The following is a 12,164-nucleotide window of genomic DNA, read 5'->3' as shown; positions in this document are numbered from 1 at the left end:
GTCTAAATCCACAAAAATTGGAGCATTGAGACTTACCTCCAAGAAATTCTGTAAAACTTAGGTTTGTCTATTCTGTGAAGGATATAATGATCTGTCTTGATCTTCTTTGTAACCCTATTGCCTAGAACAGGGTGACGGCAATAACATTTTCTCAGTTGAAATTTGTGGAATGAATCAAGAAAAAGCACCTAGCACAAAGCTTAGCCCATGCTGGGAGCTCAGTAGGTGTTGGGTTCAAAGCCACAACTGTTTGAGTTACACAGAGCTCTAGAGACCCTTCCATCCTTGAGGAGCAGACATGGGAAGGGTCACTCCACCTGTGGTGTGAGCAGCTGGTGGCAGAGTCCACACAGAGACTGGTTCCTGTGTCCCCTGCCCTGCCCTCTTTCTCCTAAGCTACACTGTCCCCCTGTCTAGGAGGTTAGTATATTGTGAGTTGTTGTTAATAATAATAAGATTATAGTTTTAGAGATTTGGAATAAGGATATCAGCCACTGAACAAAAGGGAGGGAATGATCAAATTTGATATCCTCAGATGATGATATAAACATCACCTAGAACTGAGAGAAAAGGAGGGAGTTCCATTAGATACATGAAATCATAAATAATTTCTATTAAATATGAAAATTTACTTTAATGTGAGAGGTTACTAAGCATTTGCCATAAATTCAAACAGATAAAAAGAGATGCCACAGAAGAGATAGAAATTTGTTCACTGTCTATATCTCTCAAGCTCCCTTGCTGGCCTCATCCCTGCTGGCCTTAAACACCAAACCCAATAGAGTTTCCCTCTCTCTGTCTCCTGTAAGTTTAGATAGTAACCTATTTGCCATGATAAAAGGATAGCCTTCTTAGATTGCAGGCACCTTTCTTCCTATGGCGTTGCAAAGTGTGTAGGTGTAAATTATTCAGATAGGATTGGCACCAGGCTGATAGACTGTCTGTGGGCTTGGGGGAGGCTTCAGGGTCTCACACCTTTCAGGGAAGTTTCTCCAGAATAACAGAAGCAGTGGAGCATTCTGGAAGTATGCTTATGATGGAAGGAACTTCATTGAATTCAACAAAGAAACCCCAGCATGGACCTCCCATGGACCCAGCAGCCCACAACACCAAACAGAAGTGGGAGGCAGAAGCAGTCTCCATGCAGTAGACCAAGGCCTACCTGGAGGTGGAGTGCCCTCAGATGCTACAGAGGTACCTGAACTACAACAGGAAGTTCCTGGACTGGCAAGGCATGCACTGCTTCCTGCTGCCCAACACTGATCTGAGAAAGACCAAGATGATCTCAGACTAGAAGCTCTGGGAACATATCAGAGTGTTCCTCTTCATTCCTGGGAGTCCCTGGTACCCCTAGCTTTAACTCCTAGGATCAAACTTCCCTGGGAAAACATGATATGAGGTCCTAAAATGCGATGACTGAGAAAAGCCAGAGATTGGATGGTGAGCTTCACACAAATTGTTAGATTAGGTAGCTGGAGAAGTTAGGGTGAAGAGAAGAGAAGTTAGGATGACATTGCCCATAAGAGGCAGAACTGGAACTGAGATTCCATATTTCAGTTTCCAAATCCCACAGTCATTTCTCTCTGTGATAACTCCTTTCTTGGTTGTAGAGAGAAGGCAGATGTACACAATGTCTTCCCTGGGAGGATGAAAACGAGGCAGAATGATCTGGATTGCTGTCCAGAAGCTGAGACTTTAGTCTGAGCAGCCTTAACAAAGAAGATTGTGCAGTGGAGCAGGGAAGAGTTTGCTGGACAGAGACACAGGCAGAACAGAGGAGCTGGGCTGAGATGGGGGAGGACGGAACTGTGAAGCCAGAGATGTGGGAAAACTGAGAGAATATGTGAGGCACTCACAACTTGTTGCCATCAGAAGTCGGTCTGTGGTTGAATGTTGAGGGGATCAGGAGAGGAGCCACCAGTATTCCATGATCCAACAGGGAAGGCTCAGGGAAATCCCAGCCTCCCCTGATCTTGGAGAAGCTTTTCTAGGGGAGGCAGGAAAAGAGCTTAGAGCCCTGCTGATCACTGATATCTAGAAGGTGGAAAGAGACAAGGGCTGGGAGAAGTCAATCCCAAGCCCTCAGGGTCACACTCTACTTCTCCACAGATCCTCCATTTGTGTCTGTCAAAAATCACAAGCCCTTGGGAGGAGACAGGATACTCAAGTGCCTGGCCTACAACTCCATCTGAACTTGACTCGGGCTGACAAGGTGCAGGACCCTCAGTCGGGAAGAGAATTTCTTCCCAATGGAAACACACTTACCAGTTGTGAGTGGTCATGAAAGTCCTCCCTGAAGACCGAGCCCCCTATTCCTGCCACATGGAGCACGGTGCTCTGCATCAGCCCCTCATAGTGCCCTGGGATGGCAGGCTGAGATGAGGGTTTGAAGCAACCTGAGGTCTCAGCCCCAAAAGCTGCCCTTTCTGCCTGACTCGAGGGAGCTGAATTCTACAAATCATTCTCAATGTCATCACGAGGCCCTAAGAGCAGTGCATGGAGACAGGCGTGGTCGATTTGGAGATAGAAGACTGAAATGCCAGGCTGACTTGCCCACAAATTGCCTGACCTCAAGACCCCCTCATTGTCTAATCTGTAGAACCTAATAAACAATCATCTTCTTGCCTAACACAATAGAAAAATGTGTTTTCAACTGTGAAGTGCTGGTAAAATGTGACTTTGTCATTCATCCTTCTTCCAAGTACTGGATTCATTTGAAATCCTTGGTTTCCATGGAAAGCCATGTTTCCTGAGTACCTTGACCTGGGCATTCCCAAGCAAGACCTGTAGTCTTGTCCCCTGAATATTGTCCAGATGTCCATTACTGATGTCCACAGATGTGGTCATGGCCCCTCTGGCTGTGAAGACCTAAAACTCTCAAACTCTCTAACAGAAACCTAAACCTCTTCTGTGCTTCAATTTCTCCAGGACTCCCTTGCTCCCTGGAGGATACTGTCTTCCACTCCACCTGCTTCACAATACCCATTCCATGTTGGTCTTGACACATATAACCAGAGCTTATTTGAAAACCTCATCTCGCCGGGCTCAGTGGCTCAGCCTGTAATTCCACGCCTTTGGAAGGCTGAGGTGAGTGGAGTGCCTGAGCCTGCGGGTTCGAGACCCGCCTGGGCAGTGAGGCCTCATCCTTACATTAAATCAAAAAATCAGCCGGGCGTGGTAGCGCATGCCTGTAATTCTGGCTACTCGGAAGGCTGAGGTGGAAGGATCGCTGGAGCCCAGCAGGCGAGGCTGCAGTGGCTGGGAGTGGCCATTGCACTCCAGTCTGGGCGACCAAGTGAGACTCCAACTCAAAAAAAAAAAAAAAAAAGAAAAGAAAACCTCATCTCTTCATGGCATAACTCAAGGAAGTGGAATGACCCTGAGTTCTTAGACTTTCTCCAAATTCCTTGAGTATGTTTGTTCAACTGAGTCACCAACGTTCGCACTCAGGTTTCAACCCCAAAAGACAGAGCAGAGCTTGCACACATGACTTTTTATGTAGCCTCACTGCCTGTGATTGTGTTTTTCCTTTTTGGAACAAGATTGTTTGTTACATCCTGTCCTCAGCCTCTCACTCTGCATTAACTCTAAAATGAGTCCCTCCAAGTTGAATTCCTGAAGGATATCTTTTCCAGCCTTCAGAATTTTGAGTAAAATATCTTAACTTTTTTTGAAGCTTAAATATGATGGTTCTCTCTCTCTCTCTCTCTCTCTCCCCCCCTCCCCCTATTCTTTCTCCCTCTCTCTCTTTCTCTCTAAAGTGTTGGGTACAATTTGGAAAGCAAAGCTGATAAATTACTTCTTTTGTCTACATGAAACCCACATTCCTTTCTAAAAAGACCATTCAGAACAGCAGACAGACCCAAAAATCTAAAGAAAAGAAAAATAATAAAGAGGGAAAATATAGCAATTGTTACTTCAAAATATGATGACACCTTGAACAAATAAAAGGTAAAGATGAACATTCCAGCTCAGCGAGGAAACAGAAAATGCACATGATCAGACCAGGGCTCAGGAAGATTGGAATGTGAGATCTGGCCTCATCTTTGACAGGAGAGAGGGATGGGATGGAAGAGAGGGAGGAAACCTCAGAAGACTTAAGTCCTGGCCTGGTGTGGGGAGCAGGAGAGGGACATACATTCACTCTAACACTCAGAGAAAACTTGCCGAATGGACTGAGATTTCAGAGGAGATGTGAGGGCCTAAGACAGCTTGCTGAGAACAGATAAAAAGACTGTTCCTAACTAGATGGGCTTGAGAGAGCTGAGGAGGGTGGGTCACAAAGGTCTGACAAGGAAGGTGACCTGGAATTTGGGCTAGACCAAGGGCATCATCTGGGCACACTAGAGATGATAAAGGGGTCCAGAGAACTACATGTGGGCCCTTCCATGATAACTTCATGCCTCTCCAATAAAGCACCATGGACTGATTCTCCTGCAGGCAAATGTCATCTGCAAATGCCATCTGAGGAGGTCACACTCTGGCCTCTTTTAATAACTCCTTAGTCTTCTAGGACGGTCTCTTTCTGGGAAATTCCTTTGGGGATGCATCACCAGGTGGATGGAGGGATGAAGAGCACTAAGTTAGAAAGGAGATGTCAGTGGTATAGGACAAACATCTGACCACTTCAGGTTCTCTTCAATTTGACTGAGTTCTGCTTTTTTCATCCTTCTTTTTCACTAGATCTTGTTCCAGCCAAGTAGTTTTAACTGATCATCAGACATATTTAGAACTTTCTTTGTATGGCCTTTGTTCATATGTTTGTTGATTCATCCATTAATTTTCTGTTGATTATCTACTGTATTCTTGATGCTTTCATAGGCACTAGAGACCCAGTAGAACAAGGTAGGTATAATCTCTTCCTGCAAAGTTTCCCTTAATTCTTCTGATTGAAACAACAAACATTTTCAATGTTCGTTTTCACATACCTACTTTCACAATTACAATGAAGATGTTGTGGCCCCCTGCCCCAAGGAGGTCAATTTTTGAGAGTTATTGTCATCCCCTTACTTTGAGCCTGTGAGTGTCCTTTCTAGTGAAGTGAGTCTCTTGAAGGCAATATATTGTTGCCTGGTGATATTTTATCCATTTTGCTATTCTATGTCTTTTCAGTGGTGCATTTAGTCCATTCATATTCAAACTAATTATTGAAATGTGAGAGTTGATCCCTATCATAATGTTCTTACAGAGTTGTTGTTCTTCCTGTTTGTGTGTTGTCTTTCTTTTGGTTTTAAAGTTGGATCATGTGTGTTTTTAATCTTTTGCCTGTACTCTTGTGAAGAATGTTGTTGTTCTTTTTTCCTTTTCTTCTGTGTTCAATACTTTCTTAAGTGTTTCTTGTAGAGGTGGTCTGGTGGCAGCGTAGGTTCTTAGGGATTGGATATCTGGGAAAGATTTCAATTCTCCCTCACTGATGAAGCTTAGCTTTGCTGGGTAGGTTATTCTCGGTTGAAATTGTTTATCTTTTAGAACTTTGAAGATAGGGCTCCAAGCTCTTGTAGCCTGGAGGGTTTCTGTAGATAAATCTGCTGTTATTTTAATTGGTCTTCCCTGGTAGGTAGTCTGACCTTTTTCTCTTGCGGCCTTTAGGATTTTTTCTTTTATACCTATTTTGTTTAGGTGAATTATTATGTGTCTGGGAGTTGATCTTCTCATTTGTTGTCTTGCAGGGGTTCTCTGAATCTCTTGTGTTTGAATTTTTTCATCCTTGATGAGATGAGGGAAGTTTTCTTGAATGATTTCATGAAATGTTTGTTCCAGTGTGGCCTCTGTTTCTCTCTCTGCCTCAGGAAGGCCAATTATTCTTGGGTTTGGTCTCTTGAAGTAATCATTCATCTCTTGAAAGCTTTGTTCTGTCTTTTTGAGCTTCTTTTCTATGCTTTTGACAGTTTAGTTAGTTGTGCATTTTGGTCTTTCAGCTCTGAGAATCTTTCTTCTGCCTGGCTAATTCTGCTTTCCATGGTTAATAGTTTGTTATTTATTTCCATCACAGTATTCTTTACTGCTGTTATTTCTGACATCAGCTCCTTCCTATTTTCCTCTTGTCTCTCCTCATTTTTAAAAATTCTCTCTTGATGTCCCAGTCTTGATGTCTGGGTTTGTTGCATGTGATCAGTCATTCTGGGGGCTCTTCACTGTTTGTGTTCCAGAGTCTGTTTTCTCAGTGTCTGATCTCCCAGGGGTCTGTGTCAGACCTATATTCTTCTTTTGGTTTTTCTTCGTTTGTGCGGTTTTTTCCCTCCCTACTTTTTCCTTCCCTCCATGTCACCGTCTTCTTTAATTCTGTTATTCAGGGGTAGAGGGATTGCTTTTACTTCTGTTTGTTCAATCTCCTATTCTTCTTTATGTATGCCCTCTTACTTTGTTCAATTCTGGAGTTGCACTGTAGGTTGGGGGTGGTCCTTTTTGCAGTTTTGAGATTTACTTAAGGGGTAGCTGTGATTCAAAATCTATCTGCAGGTCCTGGTATCCGCCGACAGGGTATGGATAATCTGAGACCCACTTCCCACTGCCTTGGAATCTGTCCATACAGTGGGGCTGTAGGTTTACTCCATGAAATAAAATTAGGTTAGCAGAGGGAAGAGAATGGAGCAGACAGGGTGGAGGAGAGGGGGGTGGAGAGAGAGAGGAGTAAGGGGGGAAACAGATGAGTGTATCAACAAATAGAGAGAGATACCTAAACTGAAACAGATAAAAACAATATACCATGGCTACAGACTAACCAGCTACCATACAAAAAAAATTAAAAGACACAATGATGCTAACATACAAGCTAACCAACTATCTTATTGGTGTGCTGTTCCTCTATACAAAGATATGGTTTACAGAGAGGAGAAAAGAGAAGAAAAGGCAGAGAAAAAACAATAGGAATAGAATCATGTCATTAAACTAACAGAACTAATCGAGCACACTCTGAGACTTTTCGTTTAAGTTCAATGTCCTTTCAACTCTGATTTCTAGCTGTCTTCTCAAGCTGGTAAATTAGTTCACAGTTGGGGTCAGTTGCCCCTGGCCTGCTCTGAAGGACAGTTCAGATCACTCTCAGTTCACCACTCAAATCTGGCCTGTGTCTGTTTTTCAAGCTTGTTTTTCCCATTTTGGTGTTGTTACCTTGAATCGCCAGCAGGTAGTGCTATCTCAGCTGTTAGCCCCAGAGGGGGTGGAGCCAGACAGGAGCTGGGCAGAAGCCAGAGATGGAAGCCTGCCTCAGGGGACATGGGAGGAGGGCTGGCAAGACATCATGGTGGCAGCAGAGGTGGCAGCGATCCCAGCAGATCTTGCCTGCAGGGGCTTCAAGGACTAAAGCCATGGATCGCCTCAGGCATGGGTGGTGTGATGCGCTATGGCTGCCATGCAGGCCCTGCGGCCCAGTGGCTGTCCAGACTGCAGTGGCTGTCCAGACTGCCATGATGCCCCAGCAGTGCAGACCGCTGAGCTCTGTGTGAAGAGCAGGCTGCCGACGTTGGGGTCTGCAGCTCCTGGGGAGAGAGCCAGAGACCCTCTGCATTCTCCTTTGCAGAGCGTTTCATAGACCAGGCTGCCCCGTAGCCATCTTGCTGGAAGTCCTTGATTTGTCTTTTAAAAATCTCTTTACTTTTGTTTTAGCAGGATAAAGTGAAAGTAGTCACATTTATTTATTTATTTGTTTATTTATTTATTTTTTGAGTCAGAGTCTCACTCTGTCACCCAGTTTGGAGTGCAGTGGCACGCTTACCATCACCCCAGTGTTGACCTGCTGGGCTCTGGTGAGCCTTCCACCTCAGCCTTCCAAGTAGCTTGAACTCCAGGCATGTGCTACCATGCCCGGCTATTTTTTTTTTTAAATTTATTGTAGTTACAAGTTCTCACCAACTTGCCCAGGCTGGTCTCAAACCTGCAGGCTCAGGTAATCCACTCGCTTTGGCCACTCAGAGTGCTGGGATTACAGGCTTAGCCACTGAACCCAGCCCAGTTACATGTATTTAACGTGCCATCTTTATTGGCAATTTGTAAGCATTTTCCACTTAAAACTCAATATATCTTAATTATAATAAATAGGTTTTTTTTTTGTCAGAGTCTTTGTCACCCAGGCTGGAGTTCAGTGCCATGCTTATGGATACTGTAGCCTTTACCTGCTGGGCTCAGGTGATGCTTCCATCTCAGTCTTCCAAGTAGTTGGAACTGCAGGTGTGTACCACCCCACTTGGCCAATTTTGTAATTTTTTGATTTATTGTAGAGATGAGATTAGGCCAAGTTGCCCAGGCTGGTCTGGAACCCCTGGTCTCAGGCAAACCTCCTGCCTCCCAAAGTGCTGGGGTAATAGGCCTGAGCCACCATGCCTGGTTGATTTTCTTTTCTTTTTTATTTTAAAGAAGTCAGGATTGGGTACATAAGCAGTCTAGGTACAGGTGAAGTTTGGGGCCTACCATTGGACCTCATGATTTTATTTTCATTTGTTTTTTTGTAATACCTGATTCAAACACCCAGGATTAATTCAGTTCTTTGGGTGAAGTACATTGTATTAACAACATCAATTTAGATATTTCTCACCTTAAGTTAGTTTGATTTTCAAAGTTTGAAATGGCTAGAATTTCTTGTTCAGATCTTTTATGAGCCAAATGCTACACCCTTGTATTCATGGTCTATCGGACTTGAGAGAGGCTGGCTGCCACCCCAATTCCTCAGAATTATCAGGCGGAAGAAAAGGAGAATCACCTATTCAAGACAGCAGTACTGTGTTTTTGGGGTTTTGGCTGGTCTATTCTAAAAACAAAACTACACAAACTGCATTTAGTCTTGCATCACACCAGGGAAAAAATTTCCTTCCTGTAATCTACTTCATCGAGGGTTGTGGAGAAGTTACTGGAACTGTTTCTAGACACAGACTTTGCTTTGCCAGCAAGTTCTGTTTATTGACCTTTGGGGATCATGCTGGGGAGAAGTGTCTTGCTGAGCTCATCAGGTAACTTCTCCACTCCGCTGGAGCAAAGGGAGAGGAATGAAGGGCTCTACGCTCACTAAAAGGTGGGAAGTCTTTTTTCTTTTCCTTGAGTAAATTGCTTAGGAATTATGCATGCTACGTCATCAGCAAGTTAGACTTGGAATTCACTTGTGAGCACTGGTTATCCTTCAGGAGTCAGCTGGAATTCCTTCAGGAGTCAGCCGGAATTCCTTCAGGAATTCCTGTCTGTACCGGGCAGTCTGTGCCAAATGGCGGGGTCATCCTCCCTGGATGTTGCAAGCATTGCCTTTCCAGTAAGTTAGTATTCACTAGCACTCCTGGGTGCCAGTTCATTTCAGGAGGGCGTTGCTAGTTTGATCCAACACGTTGGTTTCCAGAGACCTCATACTTTTCCCTTGACACGACTTCACAAACCCCCACCCCATAGGGACACAGCATCCATCACTTCCCAACCCTACCCTCCTTCAGCGTTGGTGGAGGGTACAACCCATCGTTCACCTCCAGCACTTGGTGGGCCACCACTAGATGCTCATACTTAAACCAGGCCAGGGAGGCACCAAGTCACCATGTCAATCTTGGAAAGTGAGGATGCACGCCCTCAGGACTGCTTTCATCTTGAAAGCTCAGCTAAGGACTTAGGTGCACTGCTCCCCTTCTACCATCCCTCATGCATGGCCTGGTGCCTGGAGGCTGCCACCAGGCACTGCTCACAGGTCTGACTGGCTCCAAACATGCACAGAGGGTGACCTGCAATCCTGAACTCATCCTGTGTCTCATGTCCATGAGTCATCAAAGATGAGTGTATTAGTACTATTTTTATGCAATCTTGTTCCAATCAATGAGAACTGTTTATAAATCCCCTCCCCCACCCCTCTGGACAACTGGTCGACCCAGGGTGAAAGCGGGGGTGGGGGCGATTGGGGAGGATGCAATTGGGAGAGGCAATCAGCCATGGGCTTCAAGATTCCCTGCATGTTTTTGCTGACATGTCAAGAATATAGAGTCCTGTCCCATCTTTACCCATGCCATTTCTCATGGCAGTGTTTGCAGCGAACAAGTTCAAGAGATGAGGTACTGATCTCCTTTGGAAAAAAAGGAAAACCTCACTATACATACATGAACTCTCAAGTTCAGTATTCTTTGACTGAAATGCAAGCTCACTGCCTGCATAGCCCCCACCTGGGCCACTTAGAGTCACCATCTGGGATGTAGGGGCCTTAGGTAGAACTCTGTAGAACTCTGACCCCAGAACTCTCCTGTCTTCTGCTAGCATCCATGAAACAGTGACAAGCTGATTTATTGACTCGCAAGTAGGGTTAAATTCCAGACCCTGACAAGCACCTGCCTCAGGGGATGTACTGCCTTCCTGCACACCTATTGGTGTTCCTGCTGGTGGACTTTGTGTGCTGAGCCAATTAATCCACCGTAATGGGAATTAGGGCTAGGGCTGGGATGAGTGGAGATGATGCCTATAGTAAATGTGTGGATGCATATACGTGCATAATTTCAGCAAACTTGGTCTGCCACTGCAGAACCAACCGCCAGGAAGATCCAGCCTTCACAGCTCTGCAGGAGACACCAGGGCCAATCCCATGGTGTTGGGCCAGAGTACCAGGGAAACGATATAAAAGTGGTTGTTAGGTGACTGCCGTATTACCTGCTGGATGGGCACAGGACCAGATTGGAATTTCAAGTCCCGGGGTGGCGCACCGGGGTTGGATTCACCACCTGGCCTCGATCTCCACTTTTCTGACTGCATTTCCCATCCAGGGAGGACAGAGAGTGGCGGGACCTGCACCGGCAGCCCCAGAGGCTTCTTCAGGGGGCAGGGATGGGTGCAGAAAGTTTTGCATGGGCCGCATGTACCCATCCCGGATCCACCCCTTTCTGAGTAACCTTAGGTAAGTTGCACAATGGTCTCCAAGGCCCGAGTTCTCATCTGTGCCCACACTCAGTTGTTCCTCTCTGGTTCTGGATCCCTCTTGTTCACAGACTGTCCATAGAGAGTCATTGTGACCACCCAGCTACCCCACCACAATCTCGGGGGTCCCATGGTTCCAAGGTCTCAGAGTCTGAGAGCAGTGCTGCGCTGGGCACAGAGATGGTAGGGAGTTTCTTCTTAATCCTGTACCTGGCTTTCCCCTGGATCTCTTAAAGTCTTTCAAAGTCCCTCTTGAATCATTCCTTAAGCTTAACCTTTAGCCTCTAGGGAATTTGGTTTTGAACTGATTTGGGGGTCAGAGGACCCTCCCATTCTCTACTTCTTGACTTCCTTCTAGCACAGCCCTCTCTGTCTCTAGTTGTTCTTATTCAATGCAATTTGCAACTCAGTAGGAAGGTTTTTGAAAACAAAAGGGCTAATGTCTTCACTCCAGTAAGGACTGAGCCAGACATTTACACTTTGGTTGGTGCTTCTTGAATTTTAGGAGTAATATAATGTTTTGCCACAAGAGGAAGCAGAGCAGTGGCCTGAGAGAGAAAATTAGATTTGCAGCTGCTTGAAGTCTGTTGAACAGTTTATTTCTTTGGATATCTTGTAAACAAGGAGATAACCAGACACAAAAACATTCATAAGTATCCCCCAAATAAAAATTATTTTGACCTTATTTAGATTTTTATTTTTGCATTTTTTCTTTTTCTATTTTTTTTTTTTTTTTGTTAGAGTTTCACTCTGTCACCCAGGCTGGAGCACAGTGGCACACTTAAGGCCACCCCAGCGTCGACGTGCTGGGCTCTGACGATCCTTCCGCCTCATTCTTCCAAGTAGCTGGAACTACAGGCACGTGCTACCACACTGGCTAATTTTTTGATTTGTTGTAGAGAGGAGGTCTTGCCAATTTGCCCGGGCTGGTCTCCAACCCGCAGGGTCAGGCAATCCACTTGCCTCATCCTCCCAAAGTGCTGGGATGACAGGTTGAGCCACCGAGCCCCGTCTTTTTTTTTTTTTTTAAATGTATAATGCTTTTTAATGGAATCGTCTTATTAAAGCACCTGAAGGCAGCTGAAGGCAGATATCCGACTGGGAAAACATCCACCGCGTCCTTCCATCCGAGGCGCAGGGCCGGTCCCTTTCATCCGAGAAGCGCAGAGGAGGAAGCCTGGTGGCCAGCTGGGACAGGGCGCTCGTCCGCCCGCGGGAAAGCGACGCGGCCGGACCCACGGCCAGGGGACGGCAGGTCCCCCACGCTGAGGCGCGGCGGCCTTCGCCCGTGAGATCCGGCA

The sequence above is a fragment of the Carlito syrichta genome, unplaced genomic scaffold, assembly GCF_000164805.1.
Source record: "Carlito syrichta isolate Samal-C Ts95f unplaced genomic scaffold, Tarsius_syrichta-2.0.1 Scaffold304019, whole genome shotgun sequence".
In the NCBI taxonomy this organism is placed as follows: Eukaryota; Metazoa; Chordata; class Mammalia; order Primates; family Tarsiidae; genus Carlito; species Carlito syrichta.
This window is presented reverse-complemented; position numbering follows the sequence as displayed.